The 26,570-nt window shown below is 40.3% G+C and overlaps 1 protein-coding gene across 4 annotated transcripts in view; it reads right to left on the reverse strand.

Annotated features, from left to right (window-relative positions):
* Nucleotides 1–26,570, reverse strand: part of LOC140486469 (dual specificity tyrosine-phosphorylation-regulated kinase 1A) — a 114,295-nt gene that overhangs the window by 78,701 nt on the left and 9,024 nt on the right. The window lies entirely within an intron of this gene.

Below are 26,570 nucleotides of genomic sequence, written 5' to 3' on the forward strand. Positions count from 1 at the left end.
TAATCTCACACTAAAGGGTTGCTGATTCATTACAGACATAAGGAGAAATGCTTTCTCTCAGAAGGTGGTGAATCTCTGGAATTCTTTACCAGGGGGCATTTCAGGCTGGGTCATTCAGTATATTTAAAGCTGAGAGACAGATTTTGTTAATCACTAAGGGAACCCAAGGTATTTGGGAATAGGGAAGGAAAGTGGAGTTGAAGATGATCAGATCAGTCATGATTGACTGGCGGAGCAGGTTCAACTGGTCACTAGCCCACTTCTGCTCTTACATATTATGGTCTGAATAGTAAATTGGAAAATTATCACCTAGGAGAAAGAGTGAGGACTGCAGATGCTGGAGATCAGAGCTTAAAAATGTGTTGCTAGAAAAGCGCAGCAGGTCAGACAGCAAAGGAGAAGGAGAATCGACGTTTGGTCTTATGCCCGAAACTTCGATTCTCCTTCTCCTTTGATGCTGCCTGACCTGCTGCGCTTTTCCAGCAACACATTTTTAAGCTCTGGAAAATTATCACGTCCAGAAATGAAATCTGTGGATTCAGCAACATTAAAACCTTGTGCTGCAAGACTGAAAATAAAGGGGCATCTTTGCAAATTCAACATTTCAGACATATCTAGCAAAGTCTTGCAGTTCTATGTTCACTTAACTCTTACAAGTTAAATTTGAACATCTGTACTGATATCCAATCAAGAACACTTGCAATGATGCAAAAGGTGAATTCATGTACTGCAAAAATCTTAAATCTGCCATGTGGCAGCATGGTCAATATCTCAAATAAGATTAGAAAAAGTTAGCTAAAATCTTGGTCAGAAAAGTGATTTTACAACATGTTTTTAAGATGATCAAGAAACTGGAGGTCTTATGGAGAAATGGTGAATGGATGATGTAAATAAGAAGGAAGCAGAAAAATAACAAACATTTGAATATATTTACTATGTATGAAAAGACAAAAGACGTACACTAAGATAGTTAATCATGTCAGGGGAAAGTGGTTATGCTGATCAGCTAAATGAGAGTAAAGGACACTCCACTGGAGCATAACGACGAGCATGAACTGGTTGGTGGAAGTAGCCAACAGAAAACAACTTAAAGTGACAGGGAAAAGGAGAAGTTAAAATTTCAGGCATAAATTTACCAGCAGTATCATAGCTAATGGAACCACAGATTCACCAATTACCCATAACTTCAATTGTGCATCAATTGAACAACTCCACTGTGATGCAGCAAACCTTCAGAGTCTCTTTCTGAATGCACCTACACCTCCAGACTGCATCACACAGAATAAGCCCCACAGCAAATCTTTTTGTTGGTTGGGTGAGCACACATGCACATGTTTGTGTATGTATGTGGGGAGGTGGTGGAAATAAATAGACAAAGAGAAAGGTAGATACAGACATTGTCAAGGAATCTATGAGACTTAATGAAGTTGGTAATTAATATTTAATGTCTGCACGTGGATATTGTTCTCAAAGTCACGCTCAGTCCCCCACTGCAGTACTGAACTACAATTCTCAAGCTGTACTTGTGGAATCAAAGAAACTTCCAGTCTTCAGTCCGCAATGTCCTGAAGTCAGACACATCACTCTAGGAACACAACTGTGCTCTTCAGCAAGGCTTCCTGATCATGAATCAGTCAGCATAGTTTTCTGGTGCCTTGCCCACATGGTCATGAGTAAGATTAAGTCTACCGAATCACAACAAGCAAATCAATGGTGATATGCATATGGGAGAATTGAAGGTGAATCAAAAGACAACTAAAATCCCAACCCCAATAATTAATTCAACTACCAATGCAAGCATTTGAAACAAAGATAGAGAATGCTTGAGAAACTCAGGTCCAACAGCAACTCTGGAGGGAGAAACAGAGTTAATCTATTCCATAACATGGTTACAAAAGGAGGGGAGAAACAAGATGCTTGTTAAAGCATCAAATGAGACAAAGGACGAAATGAAACTAGGAACTGAAATGGAAACAGTGTCAGGCTGTGCTCACGGATAAAAAGATCTCGTGTATGCATGTGCAGATCTCAAGATACGACAGGAGCAGCTGTCTGAAGGATGCTGTATGTCTTTGAAATATCAGTAATCCTGGTTTTGTTGGAAACAAGTAGGGTAGAACTTCAATTGAAATTCTTGCGGGGAAAGGTGGAGCCAGGGACAGTCAGAGGAAGAGTTGGTTGTGAAAGCAAGTTTTGGCAAATATTTAATACAATATGGGCGGGGGGGGGGAGAAGCAGATAGAAAGGACAGAAGGTAATGAACCCAAAGAAGATTAAAACGGAGGGAAAAACAGAACTTCAAAGTGGGCATAACTGGAAGGAAAGAGGCAGTGAGTCTTCACAAATGCTGCTAGCCCTGTTGCATTTCTCTAGCATTCGGTGCTTGTTTCAGATTTCTAGCACCTGGAATATTTTGCTTTTAGTCAAGTGTTTCATTCGCTGCGACATCTCTTCCAGATATGAGCATAGTTAAAAGCTCTGGTCGTCTTGGCAATGGGATTTCCATTTTAGTTTTTCTACTTAGTCACCTTCACTGTGATCACCATTCTCATGTTCAATAAAATGCTTGCGAAAACTCATTTTCACAGCCACATCTTCTTCCTTAATGAGTGCCTTTTGCTCCATTTTAGCCCACAGAGATTCCAACTGAAGTTCCTTCTTTATGTTGAGACATCCAATGCTCAACAGCTGCTCCTGCTGCATCCTGAGATCTTCCCTCCGTGCCACCACATGCACACTCTTCATTTCACTTCCTTCTTGCATCAGCACATCCTCATGCTAGCTCTAAGATGTTATGCTATCAGTTCTATTTCATGCTTTAAACAAGAAACCTTTTCTTCTCTCAAGTGTAAAGCAACAATAAACTCACTCTCTCTCTGCAGATGTTGTCAGACCTGCGAAAGTTGCTCCAACGTGCATATATTTGCTGGGTTTCACTGGAATATAATCAGGAATGAAAATACTATCTGCACCTCTTTCTTTTCTGAAAGCAAATAAACGATGAAGCTAGGAACACATGACAAATAAGGCATCAATAACTCACTAATTTTTGCATTAGCAACAATATAATAAATCACCTGTTGACTCCGACTATACACTATGTAGTCATAACTCTTCTGGGATTTCACCGTTCATAGGGCCAATTTGTTTTTACTGACTTGTTAGAAAAAGCTAGTGTTCCTATTCCTTAAATGGATAACAAACACAAGCAAGTCAGGTTCCTAAAATTCCAACTTGAAGGTAAACTTGAAATTAAAACCACTAGTAAAATATTTCTAAATTACTAAATTTAGAGAGAAAGGTACTAAAATGAGAAAATTAGTTCATTAATACTATACCTCAATGTGAAGCTCAAGAACATGTTGATTTGTAAATCAGAAACTCAGTACCAGCAATAAAACGTTTGCACACTAAAGAAATTTACAAAGCCAGTGACATTTGAATTGCTTTGATTGTTTATGGTTAGCCAAAATGCTCATGACACCACTCAGAACTAGAAACTACACTATTAAAATGTAAATACACACTTCTGGATATATGACAGAATGGTTATTATTATTCACTCAAAAGCATTTGGTATCTGCCACTTCCTCCCCACAATAAAGTCATCAACCATTTTAAAAGTAGAAAACAAATGCAGAAGGAAAAAGTATTTAAACATTTCAAAGTTTAAGACATTTGAACATGACATTGTACAAGTACGGATAAAATGGACAGTAATCAATTCAGTGTCAATAGCTTTACATTTGAAAAAAAGACAACTTTTTGATTTGAAAATCTGTTGGTGAGTGCAGCAAGGTAACAGACCTCAAACTAAGGCTCTGTTTGGGTCAAACAAACAGGTCACATTAAACAAAGCAGACAGATGAATCAACATCCACATGTCATATCACAAAACAAAATTCTAATTAAGATTCATCAAATACGTAACTGGCATCCTATAAAAAGAGATGCTCCAAACAACTCAAAGCCATTACAGGATACTTCTAAAAAAAAATTAAAGTTGAATAGTCTTTGTTAGAATAAGTTCAGAACATATAGCTTTTCAAGCAATGTTTAGAGTTTGTGGGGACAGTCCTGCTCCAAGTAAAAATTACATAGGCCAGAGAACAAAAAAATTTAATAAATAATTCTACAATACTAGAGATTTTGAATTAAACATTCCTAAAACAGTTATTTTACAAGATTTAAAACCTGGTGTTCATGATATTCCAACTTGTATGACCAGAAAGCATGTAGATTCATTTTGTATAAATTGTGACTTCTTTCAGCTTAGCTGCATCAAAATATACAAGTAGCATGCTAATGCGCCATTTGGAGCTTTGTCACACTTGCGCAGAATTTACTTCAATATGATTGGTTATTTGCAATTCAAATCACTGTTCTAAGTCCAAGCTTGTGACTGGCTCCTTGCTAAACAAAAAAGATTATGAAGCAGCACTAAAATAACTTGTCCTGAGAATTACAGCTCTGCAAATTGAGAACTGTGCTAAAATGTTTGACTGCACAATCATTCAACTGTTTATTTTATCCCATTGCTTTAAAGAAGTGGCTTTCCAACATATTTGTCTTCTTTCCAGCTGTGTTTAGTTCATTGTAACGCTTTGAAAATGAATCTCAATTTTGCCGTTTTGACGATAATGTTAAAATGATGCAAGTCCGTATCACACAAATTAAGAATATTGTTTTCAAAATCCAAAGTCTACAACTTTGAAATTATACAAAATTATAAACCAGCACAATCTTTCTTATGTTACTGGAGGCCTAAAGGAGGCAGCTGTCATGATGGTTCTTGTTTGTTGATCCTGGAGCAACCCAACCTCACTAATTCATCCACTGAAAAAGCCCACATGGGACTCAAGCACAGGTGGAAGGACCTTAGATTTACCTCACTAAAAATGAGACAATTTGACCACTGCCACTGCTGCTTCCCTTACTTGCTTTTTGCCCACTTTGGGGCAAAATGGCAGTGGAAGTTTGCTTCCTTCGTAATGTTTGTCTAATCAATGCAAGAAATATTACATAGGACCAATAGGTAGGAAACTTGCCAGAGTACATGAGCAACAGTATGTAATAAAACGACATGACCAGTTCTCCCTCATGTCAATACACATTGACAATGAAGGACACTAATTCAACTGGTGAAAATGTGTTGCTGGAAAAGCGCAGGTCAGGCAGCATCTAAGGAGCAGGAGAATCGACATTTCGGGCATGAGCCCTTCTTCAGGAATGAGGAGAGTGTGCCAAGCAGGCTAAGATAAAAGGTAGGGAGGAGGGACTTAGGGGAGGGGCATTGGAAATGCAATAGGTGGAAGGAGGTTAAGGTGAGGGTGATTGGCCGGAGTATGGGTGGGGGCGGAGAGGTCAGGAAGAAGATTGCAGGTTAGGAAGGCGGTGCTGAGTTCGAGGGATTTGACTGAGACAAGGTGGGGGAGGGGAAATGAGGAAACTGGAGAAATCGGAGTTCATCCCTTGTGGTTGGAGGGTTCCTACGCGGAAGAGGAGGCATTCTTCCTCCAATCGTTGTGTTGCTATGGTCTGGCGATGGAGGAGTCCAAGGACCTGCATGTCCTTGGTGGAGTGGGAGGGGGAGTTGAAGTGTTGAGCCACGCGGTGGTTGGGTTGGTTGGTCCGGGTGTCCCACAGGTGTTCTTTGAAACGTTGCGCAAGTAGGCGGCCTGTCTCCCCAATATAGAGGAGGCCACATCGAGTGCAGCGGATGCAGTAAATGATGTGTGTGGAGGTGCAGGTGAATTTGTGGCGGATATGGAAAGATCCTTTGGGGCCTTGGAGGGAAGTGGGGGGGGGGGGTGCGCAAGTTTTTCATTTCTTGCGGTTGCAGGGGAAGGTGCCAGGAGTGGAGGCTGGGTTGGTGGGGGGTTCAACTGGGACAGGCAAAACAAAGACAAGCTCAGGAATTCCTGGAGGCCTGGTATTCATCCACTGGTGCCATAAACAAACATGTTGAAATAAGCTTCATCTACAGGCTACGACTGTAAAAAACCAAAAATAGAACGATCTGCCATGACAGACAGAACTGAATAAATTCTGGACAGATCACAAAACTGCACTTCATTTGGAGGCTACACAGCACCCAGTAAAGAGACAAAACATTTGAAAAAAAAATCAACCGGCTCAGCAAACTCCAACAGTTATTTACTTTGGATGGGAATGTGTAATGAAACAATGAACTAACACACACGTTCCACATCCCAGTCGATTCTTACATTCAACTGTGAAACATCAGAATTACGTTTTCAATCTAACATCATACATATATTCTTCCCGATTTATAACTCGCAATCCATATTACCAATTCTCATAAGCAGGACAACTGTGACAAGAATGGAAGGGGTGGAGCTTAATAAAAATCATTACTACCTTTTACTGTTTGCGCATATGCACTACAATTTCAACAGGTAATGCACATGAATTTGATCTTGCTATTCACAAGAACAATCCTATTGAAGCTCAAAGCTATTATTGAAATCAATGAAAATAAATGAATAGTCTTTACAGCTTATGTACAGCATGATGATCAACCCACACCAAAGTAAACTGGTGAATACCATCATAAAGAGCTTACTACAAACAATTGAGCCAGCAACTTTTTGCCATTATGATTAATAAATGCTAACTATTGGTTTATTACTAGTGTTCAATACTGAATTGCGGATCAATGAGAATGGTTCTGTTAACATGAGTCATAATGTTCTCTAATACAGGTTTTGCAAATCTTCCCCGACAAATTAAATAGATGTTGAAGCAGACTTAAAATCATGAATTCTTTCCCACATAAGCAAGCAAATTTGACAATACAGGACCACTAACTCACCAAACATTTTGGCTACCATCTGTTTGAAACTTGTAGCAAATACTGGACACCAGAGTTTTAATAGGGCTGTTTCATTTATTACTTTTAATCCAAATTACCTTCCGAGAGGCACGTAAGGCTCTTTTTTGCCATCTAGTTTCTATTGCACAATTCTGTACTCGAAGGTCACATATAAACTTGTCACATTAGGAGACCAACAGCAAGGAATATGTATACACAGTCGGTTCTGCTATAACGAGTGTTACTTCAACCAGAATTGGATTTAACATGATTGAAGAATTTAGACCATTATTTGTAGAACACAAACTTTCCTCACTTGTACTGGCTGTACTGCAATTCCAGCCCCAGTAGCTTAAATGGCATGGCTATTGTGCAATTTTCTTATAAGGTAAGATGCATGACAACAGAACGAGCGCTTTATGTCAGAACCGACTGTATTCCATTGGACTATCTTGATTGCTAATAAAAAGGAGTGCATGTTTCAGTGATGGTTGTGAAGCCATCAGACACAAAGATATCTATTATCTGTATACATAGTTAAGTTAATTTTCTGCACAAAACAGCTGCCAAAGTATCATTATATAATTGGTGGCAAAGAATAAATTTAGCAGAGAGATATTCTTATTCAATCAGACAAGAACCAGAAAAGACTAGGTAGGACAATCAATGTGAACAGTGATAGCGTCTTCTTGGTCTAAAACCTATTATACCCTGCATAAGAACCATCCCATGAACCACAAATCTTTTAATATATAAATGGCCCAAAGAAAACCAGTTTTATATAATGCTGTTGCTTCAGTGTCAGGTCAAAATTCTGAAACTACGCCCCCACCACCCCAGTGGCATTGTGAATTTACCTACAGAACATGGGTTCTAGTGGTTCAAAAAGACAACTCACCACCACTAAGGGGAACTAAGAATGGGCCATATATGTTGGTCCATCAAGCAACAGCACACTACACTGAATAAGAATACATTTCAGTTGTCCTAATAAATTAAAGCCATACTTCAAGACAAATGCATACAACACTGCTAAACCCATAATGGCTTCCTCTATTAATAAAATAAATGTTTAATCACAGCATGTAGTTTATCTAGAAAGAACATGCTTGACAGTAATTATTTGATTTCTATAATCAGGAAGTGATAAGCACCGGATACCCTTGGCCCATATGTTTTACCCAAATAAAACAGTGTCTTTTAAGAATTAAGCTGTGGATTCAATAAGTCATGCATGTCAAAATGAAATTCAAGATTTCATTATAGGATAGAAATTGAATGGTACCATCTTTAATAAATACAACCTACATATTACAGTTGATGCTATGCTTCACAAGGGCTAAAACAAACAGGTGCACATAAAATTTCAATTCAGGATTTCTAACTCAGTCACACAGACTAAGTAGTCTCATGTTTTATCTGTATGAGAATGTGCATAGGGTATGAGCAGGTAGGGAAACAGTTAAGTTTTGAGGTTTGTGAAAGAGGCTCAGCCGAGCATGACTCATATCACATAAGAACTTGCAGTTAGCAATGGGGTACTGGAGGCAAGGGTAATGGGTTAACAAGGTGGAATAGCATTCATTATGTAGAGCCATTTTACAAGATGAGGTCGCATTCAGTATGTAACGTCAGTTTAACAAGGTGAAAAATATTCATTATGTGAAGCCGATTAAGGTGAAGAACATTCACTGTGTAACAGCAGATGGCTTAATCTTTACTGTTGATGCTCACTAATTTTAACAGTCACCCAATTAATATGTACGTTGCTTTATCTGGATGGTACTTCCCTGTAAAATGACTATATACTTCATTAAGAAACTGCTACTCCAGAGAAGACCGAGAACACAAGTCTCTGTACGCATGGGCGATCGTTCTCTCTCCCTCCAGGTCCGAGAATAAAGATGAAGGAGGTAAAACTACGCTGTGTCCCTGAGTGTTTTGTTTTGACTGAGGGGAGAACAGGACGTCAATGTTGGTGTCGTCAGCAGGATCCAAACAAACAGTTACAATCAGACAGTGTCAGCAGCTGCCAGGAACATCAGGTCTCGAGACAGACAGACCCAAAGGTAAGATTTTAAACCTTGTTCCCTCTCGATATTCCTGTGTGCCGGGTAGGGTCCCCACGTTCAATCGTTCTCTATTCTACGGATTCCTCAAACAGTAATTAGTTCAGTTAAGAGACAGAGTTTCGCAAGCACACTGAAACAGAGATTCACGTCCTCTGCACTGCATTGGGTAGAGGTGGGTGTAACTGAGGTTCTGTGCGGTACTAAGGTTAGAGTCTCCTGGGTTGGGTTTGATTGAGGTTCAAGTCTTCTGCGCAGTATTGGGGTTCAAGTCCCCTGGGTGGGTAACTGAGGCTCGAGCTCTGTGTTTAAGTGAGGTTCAAGCACTCTGTTAAAATTGAGGCTTGAGTTCTTTGTGCTTAAGTGGGGTTCAAGCCCCAATGAGGAGTAAAGTGAGAAAGGGTTTAAAGTTTCCTAGTGGCAAAATTTGAGGCTGTGCAAGTCTTTGTTCTGGGGGAAAGAGATTGGCTTGGATTGCAGTACCATATGGTCCACTGGAAGGGCTTTCTCTTTTTATTAGTGTAATTTCAGTGAGAGGATACAAAAAAGAGGAACGTTGAAATTACTCATACTTCGGGTTGAAAAAAAAAGGAAAGTTTAAATACAAATTGTGCATGTTGAGAGCGTTTGATGTTCAAACATTTTGATTTCTTAAAATAAACATTTAGAAAATCCTTTTGAAGTAACAGTTTTGCCTTGTTTGAATCAGAATCTCAATTCAATGTGTTTTGTGGGCTATGTAACAGGACAGATTTTGTTTTTACATTGAAATTGTACAACATTACGTCCTTTTTTAAAATGATCAAACTGGTAACCTTACAACAATCTGACTGAGTGCCTTGAGCCCCTGATTTGTCCGAAATTCTACAATGCCTGTTTAAAATAAAAACAATTGGGTCAGTGTCATGCTTTAGCCAGACGAGAGTATTGTATTAAAATATCTTTGCTGCTGTGTTTTTAATGCAGTGTTCACAAAGAGCGCATTTTGAGTTTGATGACTTCAGAGAATATTAGAACTGGAGGCTGAGCTGTTTCAGTTCTGTCAATTATTGTTAAGACTTCATTGCATTTGCAATATGAAGGAGGCCAAAGAAGGTTGATCTCTACCAAAATTTTCACAGTAAGTCCGACTGTTTTATTTGGGAAGTTTCATTTGGAGAACATATTTTAAAACATTCAGCATTTATTCCCCACGAATGTTTGAAATTTAAATCTGAATTGAAACTGCCACTTCAATTGCGAAAGCACAATAAATATTTTGTTGGTTTTTTTTGTGTTCTAGATTTTCGAAATACTTTTTCTGACAGCTTTCACATGAGCCAAGTTTCAATTCATTAAAGAAAAATAATAATTGAATAAGAGGAATGAGGTACCCGACAGTTTGTTTTTAGGACCATTGATTGTTGTTTATAATTGACTGAATTGTTTAGGCAGTAAAATTTAGAAGGTTATGGATTGGATAAAACTTGATAATGTCATAAATAGTGAATGGAGTAACTGACTCCAAGGCAACTGAGAATGTTGAAATAGGCAGACAAAATTTAGTGTTGTTAAATGTGCAACCATCTTCATACTGATAACCATCTTGCTAAGGAAGGAATGAGGGGGGAAATGCAAAGATATTTTAGCAGCTGACATCATCTCTAGACTTTCTCCATCCAAAGGTAAAGCATGCCTTCAGACCACGGCCCACCCCTCCACAACCTGATCCAACTAATTCAATCAGCTCCCCAGTCTGAGATAAGGAAATAGCAGGAGAACTTAACAAGTACTTTGCGTCAGTTTTCACAGTGGAAGACAGGAGTAATATCCCAAAAATTAAAGGGTGTCACGGGGCTGAGTTGAGTATGGTTGCCATTACGAAAGAGATAGTGCTAGAAAAGTTAAAAAGTCTTAAAATTGATAAATCTCCTGGCCCCGATGGGATACACCCTAGAGTTCTGAGAGAGGTTGCTGAGGAAATAGCAGAGGCATTGGTTGAGATCTTTCAAGAGTCACTGGAGTCAGGAAAGGTCCCGGACGATTGGAAGATGGCTGTAGTAACCCCCTTGTTCAAGAAAGGATCAAGGCAAAAGATGGAAAATTATAGGCCAATCAGCTTAACCTCGGTTGTTGGTAAAATTCTAGAATCCATCATTAAGGATGAGGTTTCTAAATTCTTGGAAGAGCAGAGTCTGATTAGAACAAGTCAACATGGATTTAGTAAAGGGAGGTCATGCCTGACAAACCTGTTGGAATTTTTTGAAGAGGTAACAAGTAGGTTAGACCAGGGGAACCCAGTGGATGTGGTCTATCTGGACTTTCAAAAGGCCTTTGATAAGGTGCCACACGGGAGACTGCTGAGCAAGGTGAGGGCCCATGGTGTTCGAGGTGAGCTGCTGGGATGGATTGAGGATTGGCTATCTAACAGAAGGCAGAGAGTTGGGATAAAAGGTTCTTTTTCAGAATGGCAGCCGGTGACGAGCGGTGTCCCGCAGGGTTCGGTGCTGGGGCCACAGCTGTTCGCATTATATATTAATGATTTGGATGAGGGAACCGGGGGCATTCTAGCGAAGTTTGCCGATGATACAAAGTTAGGTAGACAGGCAGGTAGTACTGAGGAAGTGGAGACTACAGAAGGATCTAGACATGTTGGGAGAGTGGTCCAGGAAATGGCTGATGGAATTTAACGTGAGCAAGTGCGAGGTCTTGCACTTTGGCAAAAAGAATAAAAGCATGGACTACTTTCTAAATGGTGAGAAACTTAATAAAGCCAAAGCACAAAGGGATCTGGGAGTGCTAGTCGAGGATTCTCTAAAGGTAAACATGCAGGTTGAGTCTGTGATTAAGAAAGCGAATGCAATGTTGTCTCTTTTCTCAAGAGGGTTGGAATATAAAAGCAGAGATGTACTACTAAGACTTTATAAAGCTCTGGTTAGGCCCCATTTGGAGTACTGTGTCCAGTTTTGGTCCCCACACCTCAGGAAGGACATACTGGCACTGGAACGTGTCCAGCGGAGATTCACACGGATGATCCCTGGAATGACAGGTCTAGCATATGAGGAACGGCTGAGGATACTGGGATTGTATTCGTTGGAGTTTAGAAGATTAAGGGGAGATCTAATAGAGACGTACAAAATAACACATGGCTTTGAAAAGGTGGATGCTAGAAAATTGTTTCTGTTAGGCGAGGAGACTAGGACCCGTGGACACAGCCTTAGAATTAGAGGGGGTCATTTCAGAACGGAAATGCGGAGACATTTCTTCAGCCAGAGAGTGGTGGGCCTGTGGAATTCATTGCCACGGAGTGCAGTGGAAGCCGGGACGCTAAATGTCTTCAAGGCCGAGATTGATAGGTTCTTGTTGTCTAGAGGAATTAAGGGCTACGGGGAGAACGCTGGCAAGTGGAGCTGAAATGCGCATCAGCCATGATTGAATGGCGGAGTGGACTCGATGGGCCGAATGGCCTTACTTCCACTCCTATGTCTTATGGTCTTATGGTCTTATAGTCATAGCACGAAAAGTGAAGCAGCTAACAACAGTGAAGAGGAGGTTGGTTTGCTTTTTGACGGTGGCCTTCCTACGGACATTAAACCACGTGACCTTTACCTTCACTTTCGATCATTTAAGGGGTATGAAGGTTCACTGATCAAGCTAACATCACAGCTGGCTTTGTTACATTTAACAGCAGGAGCAGGAGCAGGAGCAGAAGCAGCAAAGAATGCTGCATTCACCTAGCCTGCAGCTGCTGAACTGAATACTCAGATGTGCCGGTAATCCTCCAACTGAAGCATCTCCGCAAGGATCGAAGTCTCAACAGTTTTGTGAAGGACTTCACTGCCCTTATCCAAGAATTCAGATTTTTCACAGGAGTGATGCAGAAGGACAGTCTGAATTTTGTTTTCAGGCTGGACTTTACTAAAGGAGATTTTGGAAAACTGGCTAGTTTCTACTCGACTTGGAGGTGATGGAGCAGTCACTAAGGTCTGTGGATTTAAAAACTTTACTGGCGATTTTTCTTCCCCCCCACAGGAAGGAGTTTGCAAACTCTATTTATTGTAACAGACTAGTAATTTTTGTTGTTATACTCACTGTATGTTGTGTGCCAATAACGTGCTTAAATACTGGCTGTCAGAGTCTTATGAAAGCTGGTAGTGCCATCTAGGTGGTTATCATGAAATGATAAAAGGAGGGAATGAGAATGTATATAGGGTAGAAGCAGGTAGGGAAAGAGTTAAGTTTGAGTTTTGTGAAACAAGAGCTGCAGCTGAGCAGGACTCCAATCTGATAAGAACTTGCAGTTAACAATGGGGTGCGAGAGGCAATAGTATAGGTTAACAAGATGAAAAGCATTCATTATGTGAAGCTAGTTAAAGTTAAGAACATTCATTATGTAACAGATGGCTTAATCTTTACTATTGACACTTGCTGATTCTAACAGTCACCCATTCAATATATAAATTGCCTTATCTGGATATCCTCCCTGTAAAATAACTACACAATTCAGTAATAAACTGCTGTTCAAGAGAGAAGACCGTGAACTCATGCCTCTGTGCACATGGGTGATCATTCTCTCTCCCTCCAGGGCCCGGAATAATGAAGAAGGCGGCAAACCTACACTGTGTCTCTGAGCATCTTGCTTCGACTGAGATGGGAACGGGACAACAATACTTAGCGTCTTATTGGTCACATTGACGCATCAGAAAATCAGGCTCTACAGCAACCTCAACAGCTAGGTTCACATTAACCCACTCTTGAAAAAGTGACTTGGTTTTGTCACTACATAGTAATAAAGTTCAATACTTCAAAAGTGATCACTTTTGGGAGGCAAAAATGCGAAACAAAGGGGAGAACATAAAACTGATTTTAACAAATATTTCGATAGAGAGAACATCTGTACGGTTTTCACATGCTCAAGAATAGTTAGCCACATAAAAATCTGACCACCACAGACAAACATTATACCAACTGAAAATTTGTGTGAAAGCCGCACAAGGAAACAATTAATTTCTTGCTTCTGACATTAAAACATTTATCTACTGAGTATAAATAATTTTCGTGTTAACTGCTGCACATTCATCGCCACAGACCCATCCCCAAGCTTTTAAAGCCTACTGAATAGCCAATTCATACAAGCCAACCACTGAAACTACTTGACTTCTTCCTGCATTCCATTAATCATACAAGCATTAAATTTCTACCCGCATGATTTTTTTTTTCAAAATCAATAAATGAAATTTAAAGAAAAATCACAAAAAGATGACTTAACTAAAATCTCTACTCAATCCAAAATAGCCAAGTGACAAGCTTCAATAATGCACATTATTCCCTCCACTAATGAAAATAAACCTAACCTTAACCAAGCACAAATTAGAAAATTTGCCACCAAATTGTCGAATCAAGTGCATCACTATTAACTCTGGCCAAAGTCAACAGAGCAACATCAAATTCTCTGGATAAAAAAACTTCCACATATATAGCAACTTTTATCATCATAAACATCTAAGTCCTTAACAGCCATTACTTCTGAAGTACAATCAAACGTTGAATGTAAGAAGCAATATAAGAAACACCGAAAGAATCCAGATATCGAAAACAACGATTCCATGTCTATTTATCAGTGATAGTACTCTTAATTTTAAATGTTACTGGTAAGAAACAATGTTTAATTTTTACATGATTATCACTGTAACAGTCTACTCCTCCATTTAAGAAAGGAAGCAGCTCATTAATAAAGGTGACACAGCCATCCTGAAAGATCAAAGTTCAATCCTGACCAAATGATTTGCTAGAAAGTATAAGCAACTCGAAACAAGACAGTGTTCAGACATGTTCTACCAATAGCAATCCAAAGTAACATTAGCCAAATTTGAAGTACAGCTAAAGTGGAAAAAAATTACATCTAAAGGATTGCAAGTGATAATATTTATTCCACTGGGACCATAAAGCAACATTTTTCCAAACAACTTCAAACTATAATGTACTCAGCCCAGGTACAAAACCAGCATCTTACTAAAATAATATCATTAATCCTCCAACCTTTTCCCAGTAGGCCAGGAGATAGCAATAAGAAAATGTGTGAAGTTCCATTTCCTCACATAATGGGAGTGCTATGAATATCCGGAAAACTCAAAAGCAGAGCTCAACCATTCAGCACTGTGAATCTGCTATGCTATTCACTGAGGTCACGGCTAATCTGATGATCCTCAACTTCACCTTTCTGCCTTCGCCATATAATTCTTGATTGAAAAAAAAGAATTTCTCCATTTCACTAAAACAATGCACCCTCTACAGCCCTTCGGCTGCAAAAAATTTCACTGAGTCACTACCTTCAGGAAAAGAAAGTCCTCGTCATGTGTCTTAACTGGGCAACCGTGAAACTCAGACCATCTCCTTTGGTCCAGGAATCTCCCACAACCTTGGGGTGGCATGGTGGTTTAGTGGTTAGCACTGCTGCCTCACAGCACCAGGGTCCCAGGTTCAATTCCAGCCCTGGGATACTGTCTGTGTGGAGTTTGCACATTCTGCCCATGTCTGCGTGGGTTTCCTCCAGGTGATCCGGTTTCGTCCCACAGTCCAAAGATGCGCAGGTCAGGTGAATTGGCCATGCTAAATTGCCCATATGTCAGGGGTGAATGTAGGGTAGGGGAATGGGTCTGGGTGGGTTACTCTTCGGAGGGTCGGTGTGGACTTGTTGGGCTGAAACGCCTGTTTCCACACTGTACGTAATCTAATCTAATCTAAACCTCTCAGCTACTATGTATTCCCTCAAGAATCTTGTATATTTCAATTAAGTCACCTGTCATTTTCAAAACTTCAAGACCCACCTCATGAACAAATCGTCATAAGAAAACCCCTCCACATAATCAATCATCTGAGCTGCCCTCAATACCAGTATATCTTTTCTTAGACACATGGACCATAATGGTTCACAGTATTCTCGGTGCAATTTACCTGTAACTAGCAAAACTTGCCTATTTTTATCCTCCATTCCCTTGGAAATAATGGCAAACATTCAATTTGCCTTCAATTTTACCTGCTTAACTCAGGTGTTCATTTTTTGTCATTTATGCACGAGGACTCCGATTTGCAGCCTTCTGCAATACTTTTCCATGTAAATAATGTTCACCTGCTCTATTCTTCCTGCCAAATTATATAATCTCAGGCTTTCCCACATTATATTGGAGTTGCCAAATATTTGCCCACTCACTCCACCTGTATATATTTCTGTGCAGACACAGTCACCTTCCCAGCTATTTTCAGCACCTAAGTAATTAATATATTGTAAATAATTATGGTCTCCGTACTGACCGTGTGATACTAATAGTTACAGGTCATCATACTGAAAATGCTCCACTTATGCCAACTGTGTTTTCTGTAATTAGCCAATTCCCTATGCTAATACACTATGGTATCTCCAACACATTTCGTTATTTACTAAGAACCTATTATGTGGTAACTTATCAAAACCTTCCAAAATCCAAATATTACATACACAGCTTCTCCTTGATCTATTCTGCTCGTTAACAAAGTAACATAATAAATGTGCTTCGTATGATTTCTACTTCATTTAATCATGCTGACTCCATTTGATTTTCTTAGATTTTTCGCAATGCTCTGTTCTTCACGACATTTTCCCAACAACAGATGTGAAGCTAACTAGCCTACAACTTTTTGTCTCCTTACCACTTTGCAAAAAAAAAGTGTTGCACTGGCACTTTCCCAATCGTTCAGCACTTTTCCAAAATATAATGCTATCTTTAACCTCCCATTCCCTCAAACCCTTCTTTCTTGTTGGGATCTATCTTTGTATTAAGCCATGTAACATCTTTTACATGGTTTCTCAACCATCTTTGCTGCTTAACTTTTTCCCCAGTCCACTTCACCTCGCTCTGCCCTCATGCGTTTCAAATTACCCTTTTTAAGCACAGCACAGCTGTTTCTGGCCTACATTCCTCCATCTCAAACTGAATGCTAAATTCAACCATGCTATGGTCAGTTTTCTAGTGAATCTTTTTCTCTTAAAACCACTTATTAAATCTGCCCCATTATACATCAGATGAATAGCATATTCGAAGAAACTGTCCGGAACACACACACACAATACCAACAAAATCTACCAACCCACCCTTTCCTTCCTGCCTGCCCTTCTGAAAAGTCATAAGTCTCTCAATATTTAGCTCCGAGCTTTGATCCCCTTTCATTCATGCTTCCACAATGGCTACACGTTCATACCTATTTAATTATATTAGTGATATTCATTCACGGCTTGTGGGTGTTGCTGTTAAGGCCAGAGCGCATTTATTGCAAGCATTTAATAATAGAAAAATCAAAGTACTGTTGAACACTGATGTTGTCACCTTCTATCAATTTGTCATTGATCCATTACCTCAATACTTTCTCCTTCCACTATGGCTTTGACAGCAGATTCTTGCTTGGAAAACTTATTCAGCACTTCATTCAGATCCCCTACCTACATGCAGAAATCTTCTTTGTGGACCCTGAAACAAGTTTTCAGGTTATTCGTTAACCTTTTGCTATGTATATTTTCACAACACATTGGAGTAGGGTGCTCAAAATAAAAGAAATATACAAAGCACCCAAATGAAATCACTGGTCACAATTAAAACTAAGTTACCTAGATAACAATAATTCTAAATCCCCTATAAACTCCTGACCTACACAAACAAAATACTGGGGGGGGAAAAGAGAAAACACATGGGTAGCATGAAAACTGAAAACAGCTTCTCTTCATTCACAAGATCTGCTGAGTAGGTGCTTGCTGATCTGAAAGTTTTTCCTCAACTTTTCTTTTTCCAAAATACTACTACTGATGTGCAAGGGGCACATAGTAGATGGTTTGCTTATGAAAGGTCTCAGACTTATCCAATTCAAAGTCACAACTTGGAGGATCTGAAGGACAGTTAATCTGCTTTACTTAGGTTTAAACAGGTTTACTGTAAGGAGAGAGCAAGACAGTGTTGCTGGTGGCTGCAGACCTGGTTTTGTTTTCTGGTCTGACAAAACTTCTACCTTACTCATAGCCCAAGCTGTTCAACTGACTGACAAAGATTCACAGAGATGTTGACAAGCAGAGTCATAGAGATGTACAGCATGGAAACAGACCCTTCGGTCCACCCTGTCCACGCTGACCAGATATCCCAACCCAATCCAGTCCCACCTGCAACACCCGGCCCACATCCCTCCAAACACTTCCTATTCGTATACCCATCCAAATGTCTTTTAAATGTTGCAATTGTACTAGCCTCTACCACTTCTGCTGGCTGCTCATTCCATACACGTTCCACCCTCAGTGAAAAAGTTGCCCCTTAGCTCTCTTTTATATCTTTCCTCTCTCACCCTAAACCTATGCCCTCTAGTTCTGGACTCCCCCACCCAGGGAAAGACACTTTGTCTATTTAGCCTATCCATGCCCCTCATAATTTTGTAAACTTCTATAAGGACACCCCTCAGTCTCTGACGCTCCAGGGAAAAACAGTCCCAGCGTGTTCAGCCTCTCCCTATAGCTGAAATCCTCCAACTCTGGCAACATCCTTGTAAATCTTTTCTGAACCCTTTCAAGTTTCACAACATCTTTCCGATAGGAAGGAGACCAGAATTGTACGCAATATTCCAACAGTGGCCTAACCAATGTCCTGTGCAGCCGCAACATGACCTCCCCACTCCTGTACTCAATACTCTGACCAATAAAGGAAAACATACCAAACGCCTTCTTCACTATCCTATCTACCTGCGACTCCACTTTCAACAAACTATGAACCTGCACTCCAAGGTGTCTTTGTTCAGTTACACTTTTAAGAACCTTATCATTAAGTGTATAAGTTCTGCTAAGAGTTGCTTTCCCAAAATGCAGCACCTCACATTTATCTGAATTAAACTCCATCTGCCACTCCTCAGCCCATTGGCCTATCTGATCCAGATCGTGTTATAATCGGAGGCAACCTTCTTTGCTGTACACTACCCCTCCAATTTTGGAGTCATCTGCAAACTTAGTAATTATACCTCTTATGCTCACATCCATATCATTTATATAAATGACAAAAGGTTGTGGACTCAGCACCAATCCTTGGGGCACTCCACTGGTCACAGGCCTCCAGTCTGAAAAACAACCCTCCACCATCACCCTCTGCCTTCTACCTTTGAGCCAGTTCTGTATCCAAATGGCTAGTTCTCTCTGTATTCTGTGAGATCTAACCTTGCTAACAGTCCACAAAAAGTTTTGCTTCGACTGATGGAGGGAAAAACGGGACAACAACTTATTTATCAGGATTGTAAATTTACTCAGATCAAGAAATGAATAATTCCTTGTGGAGCTGGAAATATAGAAACTTATCTTTTATAACTTCATAAATTCCTCATCTAGCCTCTACATTAAATGTAGATTGATGTAGTAAACATAATTTTAAAAGTATTCTGTAGTTTATGCACCTATCTGAAATGTCCTTGCAAGGTTTATGTCCATAAATTTCTGTAGTTGGAAGACCATGGAAGACACCCAGTCAATGATACGCTACTGTTTCTTAATCTACACCAGATTGCTTCCTTGAACCCAACCATCTGCACATATTTTCCTTCAAAAACTGCAACCCCTCCTTTTCCTTCTCTTCAATGTCTATGAGTCAAGAACTGATTGTTTTCACTTTTTAAGCCAAATCTCCATTACAGCAAGAATATCACATTGTCTTTATCTGTGCACCAAGCTTTTTTACCACACTCCATGCAATCAAATACGTGTACTAGAAGCCTTACTTAAACATTAGTCTATTCCCTGTTACTCTGACCCTGCATAATGCCTTATTTACTTTAGTGCAATCTCTCTGCCCCAATATCATTGTGCAGCAGGTTTCATCTTTCTAATGAGAAATCTTTGTTTCTATCCTCTGCCAAGTTACTTTGAAGTAACATATTAATTTGGAGAAATTGGAAATCTCATTGGACAGACACGACTGGTAGACTGTTTAATCTGAAGGTCAGGGAAAGGTGAGGTTAAGAAGGTGGGACTTCCATGGCAACCTCAGCCACTGCAAGAATTGAACCCATGCTGCTGGTATCACTCTACATCAAACCAGCCAACTGAGCTAAACGATTCCTCAATTAAGTAGAGTATGATGCAAAGCTCAGATACTTAATATTACACACTGGCACCATTTCTTTACAGTTAAGACGCAACCACATGTGTGGGGGTTTGGTGCCACATGTATGCCAAATAAAGGAAGGAATTAAATCCACATTCCTTAAAAAAAAGTTAAGTACATGTGCTTTAATGGCAAATGATGATAGTTTTGTGGTTACCCTTCCTGAAACTGGCTTTATATTTCAATTTAATCCAATTGCCGTTAGCCTAGACGACTTTATCACTGTGCCACCACTTGTTCCATTTTCATTATGTTACAGGCTCAAAGTTCCAGGGGCATTAGAGAATATATGGCTAATCACAAAACTGTTGATTTCCACACTTCAATCATTTGATTACTATCAATATAAGAGGTTACACCCCAATGCCAAATGATAGGGCTCACTCAAACATATTCTAGGTGTAAGCTATTTTATTCAAGGTGCAAAAATTTTGCATTTTTCCAAAATTAAACAAAAGCTTTGATCCACTGAGATAGGTCAACACACCCAAACAACAGATCAGACCAACAAATCTTCTGTCCAGTACAAGAATGGATATACAGGAATTTTATCACTATCGTGGTATAGATCTATCAACTGATAAAAAAAGATTTCCCTCCTTATTTATGACTAGAACTTAAATATATCACCACAATCATAATGCCTTAGGTGTTAGGGGTCTTCCAAGTCAGAGCTGTGGACTCACCATTCGAGCACCACTAATTTTGCTGCGCTGAACTGTTGCCCTTTAGGCAAGACGCTGAACAGAGGTCATGCTTTCCCTCCTGTTTTCTGCTTGCATGACCTTACATCAAAATTAGTTGCTGTGCCTGTTTGTGCAACTATGTATGATAAAAGAATTCACCAATTATGAAATAAGTTGGAAAATCCTTAAAACATAAAAGAGGCATTTCTTAAGTGAATGATCGTGTGTGAGTGTCTGTGCAGGTGTCGCTGCGCCTGCACCTGTGTGTGTGCCTGCCTGTCGCGCATGGGGAACAGTAGCAAGGAAACAAAATTAGAATCATTAGGCATGGTGCTTGTGCAACATACTTGATACCATAAGACACAGGAGTAGACATTCAGTCCATCAGATATGCTCCATGGTGCAGAGGTCTTGATAATCCTTAAGTTCACATCCGGCATTTTCTTTATAAACCTTGATTTCCTTACTGATTGAATAACCTAGCTTCAACAACCCTCCATAGTAAAGAATTCACTGGTCAGAACAAAATTCTTTTCCATCTCTTCATTAAAAGTGACCATCATTGTGAGATTAAGCCTCCCACATTATATCTCTATGACTTGGCATAGAAACAGACCCCTCTGTCCAACTCATCCATACCGATCAGATATCCGATACAAAATAAAAAATATTTTATATATAATATAAAAAAATAAATATTTTATATATAATATAAAATATAAAATCTAGTCCTTTTTGCCAGCATTTTATCCATATCCCTCTAATCCCCTCCTATTCATATACCCATCCAGACACCTTTTAAATGTACTAGCCTCCACCACTTCCGCTGGCAACTCATTCCATACATGCACCACTCTGCATGAAAAAGGTGCCACTTAGATCCCTTTTACATGTTTCCCCTCTCACTTGAAACCTGTGCCCTCTAGTTTTGGACACCCCCATGCCAGGAAGACGACCTTGCCCGTTTATGCCTCAATTCATGCCTCTCATGATTTTATAAACCTATCCAAGGTCACCTCTCAGCCACCAACACTCCAAAGAAAACAGCCTCAGCCTATTCAGCTCAAATCCTCCAACCCTGGCAACATCCTTGTATATCTTTTCTTAATCCTATCAGGTTTCACAACATCCTTCCTATGGTAAGGAGACCAGAATTGCTCGCAGTATTCCAAAAGTAGCCAAACCAATGATTGGTACAGCCAAAACATGACCTCGCAACTCCTATACTCAATATTCCTGATTAGTTAAAGAAAACATGCCAAACACCACATTCACTATGCTATCTACCTGCAACTCTACTTTCAAGGAACCATGAACCTGCACTCCAAGGTTTCTGAGCCTTTTTTATAAAACAAAGTGTTATTTTCCACAGTAAGCTGCAGTGATCTCTTTTGAAGAAAGCAGTCCAACTATGTCCACAAAAATTGAAATTATTTTTCTACTATCCTTAAAAACCTATGTCCATCAAACAATGTCAAATATAAAATGTCTTTGTAACATCCTCTTCAAAGTGTAATCAACCTCCGCCACAGACTGTGCCATCTCCTTCCAACTTCTTTCCCTTTATCTAACTCAATGCAACAGCCCTTAATTGAATTCACTGTTACTTTTACATTTATAATTAGAGAGTTTCCAGTAATGGTTTCTCTGCTCTCCTAGAACTGATCTTTCCAGGGCATCCCTACCCCACAGACTTGGAGTTTTATCCTTGATATTCTGCTCTTCCTCATCTATATATTGCCCCTTGAGAACAGCATCCCAATATCTGGGTCAAAGTGAGTGCCACATGTGCATCGATTGATTATATCACTACATCTATACCAATTCTGTTAACACATCTACCGCCTCTATTATTAGAGGGTCGATCAAGTCGAGGACCAGCCATAGTTTTCCAGTTAAAAGGTAAATCTGATAAACCTTGATACTAATTCTTCACTGTTCACTATCTTGGGTTGGACCAGACAATTCAAAATGCTGACTTCTCATTAATCCTGAGCTTCTGATTATTTCTCTTCCCCACTGTAAAAGCCTTTCATCTCTAGCATTGCCTCCCTCTTGCCCGACCTCTATGTATATGCTGCTGAAACTTGCATTCATGTTTTTAGAATGATTGGCTATTGGAATGTCAATGATGTGCTGGGCATCCTCCTATATTCATGTTTTGTCAACCTGCACTCATTGCTTTATCCATATTGGTTCTTGCTCATTCGTCACCCTTGTTAGACAATCCCTTGTGATGAAGGATCATTTGTTTTCATGCTAAAACGAAGTCCTTAAGTAATTGAAAAGAATCACATGCGGCCTGCAGCCTGTCACATTAGGCAAGTAGTGGATAAGCAAATGAGAGGGTGGTATGCACAGGTTGTCTGTTGATGCCAGCAGCATGCTGAAGTTGAGCAATGAGATGTGAGGAACACAGATCTTTCCCAGTTGCTTTCCCTCCACTAATGGATGGTCTTAAGCCAGGGTTTCTCAGATATTGTTGGGTAATTTTTCAAGGAGGCTTATACCCAATATACATCCTCTTGAGAATGTAAATAGGGTATAAGCAGGCAGGGAAAGAATTAAGTTCTGAGTTTTGTGAAACAAGAAGTTCACCTGAGCATGACTCAAACCAGCTAAGAACCTACAGTTAACAATGGAGTACTGGAGGCAAGGGTAATGAGTTAACAAGGTGGAAAAGCATTCATTATGTACAGCCATTTAACTATGAGGTAGCATTCAGTATGTAACATCATTATGTGAAGCCAATCATTCATTATTTAACAGCAGATGGCTTAATCTTTACTTTTGACACTCACGGATTCTAACGGTCACCCAATCAATATGTATGTTACCTTATCTGGATGCTCCTCCTTGTAAAATGACTATATACTTCATTTAGAAACTGATTCCAGAGAAGACCGAGAACGCATGTCTCCGTGGGCGATGGTTCTCTCTCCCTCCCAGGCCTGGAATAAAGATGAAGGAGGCAAAACGATACTGTGTCGCCAAGCGTGGGGGGGGGGGGGGGGGAAATGGGACGATACTTGTCCCTCCTTGGATTTGCTTGCAATTGTCAAAGCTGACCAACATTGATGACTTCAATCAAACCAATCTAAGGAAGGTGTTGCCTAAGTACCATCAGAACATTACCTGCCTCACCAGGGACCTGAACCCTTTAGACCACTTCTACACCACTGTCAAAGATGCCTTCCACTCCATTCCCCGCCCTCCTTTCAGAAACTCTGGCTATAATGCCAGGTTTATTCTCCCGGCCTACAGGCAAAAGCTCAAGCAGGAGACCCCCTCATGAATACAGGTCCAGTGGTGGTCAGAGGCAGAAGATCAACTCCGGTGCTGTCTGGAATCGGCTGATTGGGCCATGTTCAAACAGTTCGCAGGAAGAGTATGCTACCAGTGTCACAGACTTTATCAGCAAGTGTGTGGAGGACTGCATACCAAAGGAAATCAATCCGGGTGTTCCCCAACAGGAAATACACACCTACTAAAAATCAGACATGAGACCTTCAGATCAGGAGACCCACCCAAATATAAGGAATCCAAGTATGACTTTCACAGAGCCATTAAGACAGCCAAGGACCATTTCCAATCGAAACTAGAGACCCAGACAGACAGCAAGCAACTGTGGCAAGGACTGAACAACAGAACAGGTTCTAAAAAGAGACATGTAAGATAGCAGATGATGACATCCCTCCCATATCATTTTAAAGCCTTCTATGCTCGCTTTGGGCAGAATTTCAGCAGAGAGGAAACACCTATTCTGACAGGTCCTGACAAATCTATCCCAACAGCCAGAGGTCAGATCAATTTTTCTTCAAGTGAATCCAAGGAAAGCTATGGGACCACACAGAGTACCAGGCCGTGCACTCAGAATATGCACAGATCAACTGGCAGTCTTTGCAGACATCTTCAATATCTCCCTGCAGCAGGCCATTATCCCTGTCTGTTTCAAGAGGGCCAACATCATCCCTGTGCCTAATGTGGCCCATGCAGCATATCTCAATGACTACCGCGCAGTGGCCCTAATTTTGGTGGTCATGAAGTGCTTTGAAAGGCTAGTCATGGTGTTAATCAACTTCATCCTCCCTACTACCCTTGACCCATTCCAATTTGCCTATCATACCAACAGATCCGCGTCAGATGCCATATCGCTTGTCCTTGACTCCTCCCTAGAACATTTTGACAACAAGAACAGCTACGCAAGAATCCTATTCATTCACTACAGTTCAGCCTTCAACACTAATATTCCCTTGAGACTGATTACTAAACTTAGTGATCTCAGACTAAGCCCCACTCTCTGCAACCGGATCCTCAGTTTCCTAACCCACAGGCCACACTCAGTGAAGATTGCAGACACTATATCATCCTCGCTAATACTCAACACTGGAGTTCCCTAAGGGTGCGTACTTAGCCCCCTAATGTATGCACTATATACTTATGACTGTATCGCCAAAGGCCATTTACAAGTTCACTGATGACACCACCATAGTTGGTTGAATCTCAGATGGCGACAAAACAGACTACAGACGGGAGGTGTAACATCTGGAAAAATGGTGCAATCAGAACAACCCAGCTCTCAATGCCAGCAAAACCAAGGAACTCGTTATTGACTTTCAACAGACATACTCATGCCCCCTACACATTAACAGCACAAAGGTGGAACGGGTGGAGAGTGTCAAACTCCTGGGCATGGTCATTCATGACAAGTTTTCTTGGACTCAAGTGGACGCACTGGTTACAACGGCCCAACAACGCCTCTTTTTCCTCAGAGAGCTGAGGAAATTTGGCATGACGGCAAATACCCTTGCCAACTTTTGTCTGCATGTATCACTATCTGGTATGACAATTGTACCATTCAAGTTCGGAGACGGGTACAGAGTGCTGAACTTGGCCCGGAGAATCCCAAAGGCCAACCTCCCATCTATAGAACCCATCTACCAGGACCGCTGTCAAGGAAAGGCCACCAGCATTCTCAAAGATCCATCCCACCCTGGCAATGTTCTTCTACAACCTCTACAATCGGGGGGGAGAAAGTACAGAAGCCTGAACATGCACCAACTGGTTTTGAAACAGTTTCTACCCGACTGTTGTTGAATACTGAACGGACTCAAACTCTTAGCATTCGCCTGTACCTGTGTTTTTGCTTTTGCCACTGTTTACCTATTATTTACTTATCTATGCTATTTAACTCTGATCTGCCTGCATTGCTCGCAAGACAAAGCTTTTCACTGTGCCTCAGTATACAAGACAATAAATTTATTCCAATTCAACTCCTCCAATGCTTGAAAATTTGTATTTTGCATATGTCATTAAAGAATTGAAATTAGTTCTTCCCTTAAATAAAACAGGCAGAGAGAAAGAATAGCAAGAAAGTTATGATGGATGTTATAAAACATAAGTTTCACATTTGCTAAAGTATAGTGTTCAATTCCGCATATCGTATTTTAGGGCAGAATGTGGCAGCTCTGGAGAGAATGGTCACAGGATGAGGGGCATCATTTATGCAGAGAATGGAAAAGTGGAGGTTGTTCTTCTCAAAAAGAATGTTAAGAAGAAATGTGATAAGTGTTAAAAGTCATGAAGTGGGTGGATCTGGGAGACAGAGGTTTTGTTGTTATTGGGTACACACATTTATTGCAAAGCTTGTCTCATTATCATCCTATTTTGGTCCTGTGTCATGCCATTTGTCATTTTTGTTCTTTCTCCCTCCCACATCCCAAACCCTCCAGCTTCAGGTTCAGTTTTGCACAGCATAAAAGCTTTGCACCTCAATCAAAGCTACACAATTGCATATATAAACAATCAAGTGTATCCCGGGGCATTATGGAGAAGCTAGGGAAGA

Source organism: Chiloscyllium punctatum, chromosome 15 (genome assembly GCF_047496795.1).
Source record: "Chiloscyllium punctatum isolate Juve2018m chromosome 15, sChiPun1.3, whole genome shotgun sequence".
NCBI lineage: Eukaryota > Metazoa > Chordata > Chondrichthyes > Orectolobiformes > Hemiscylliidae > Chiloscyllium > Chiloscyllium punctatum.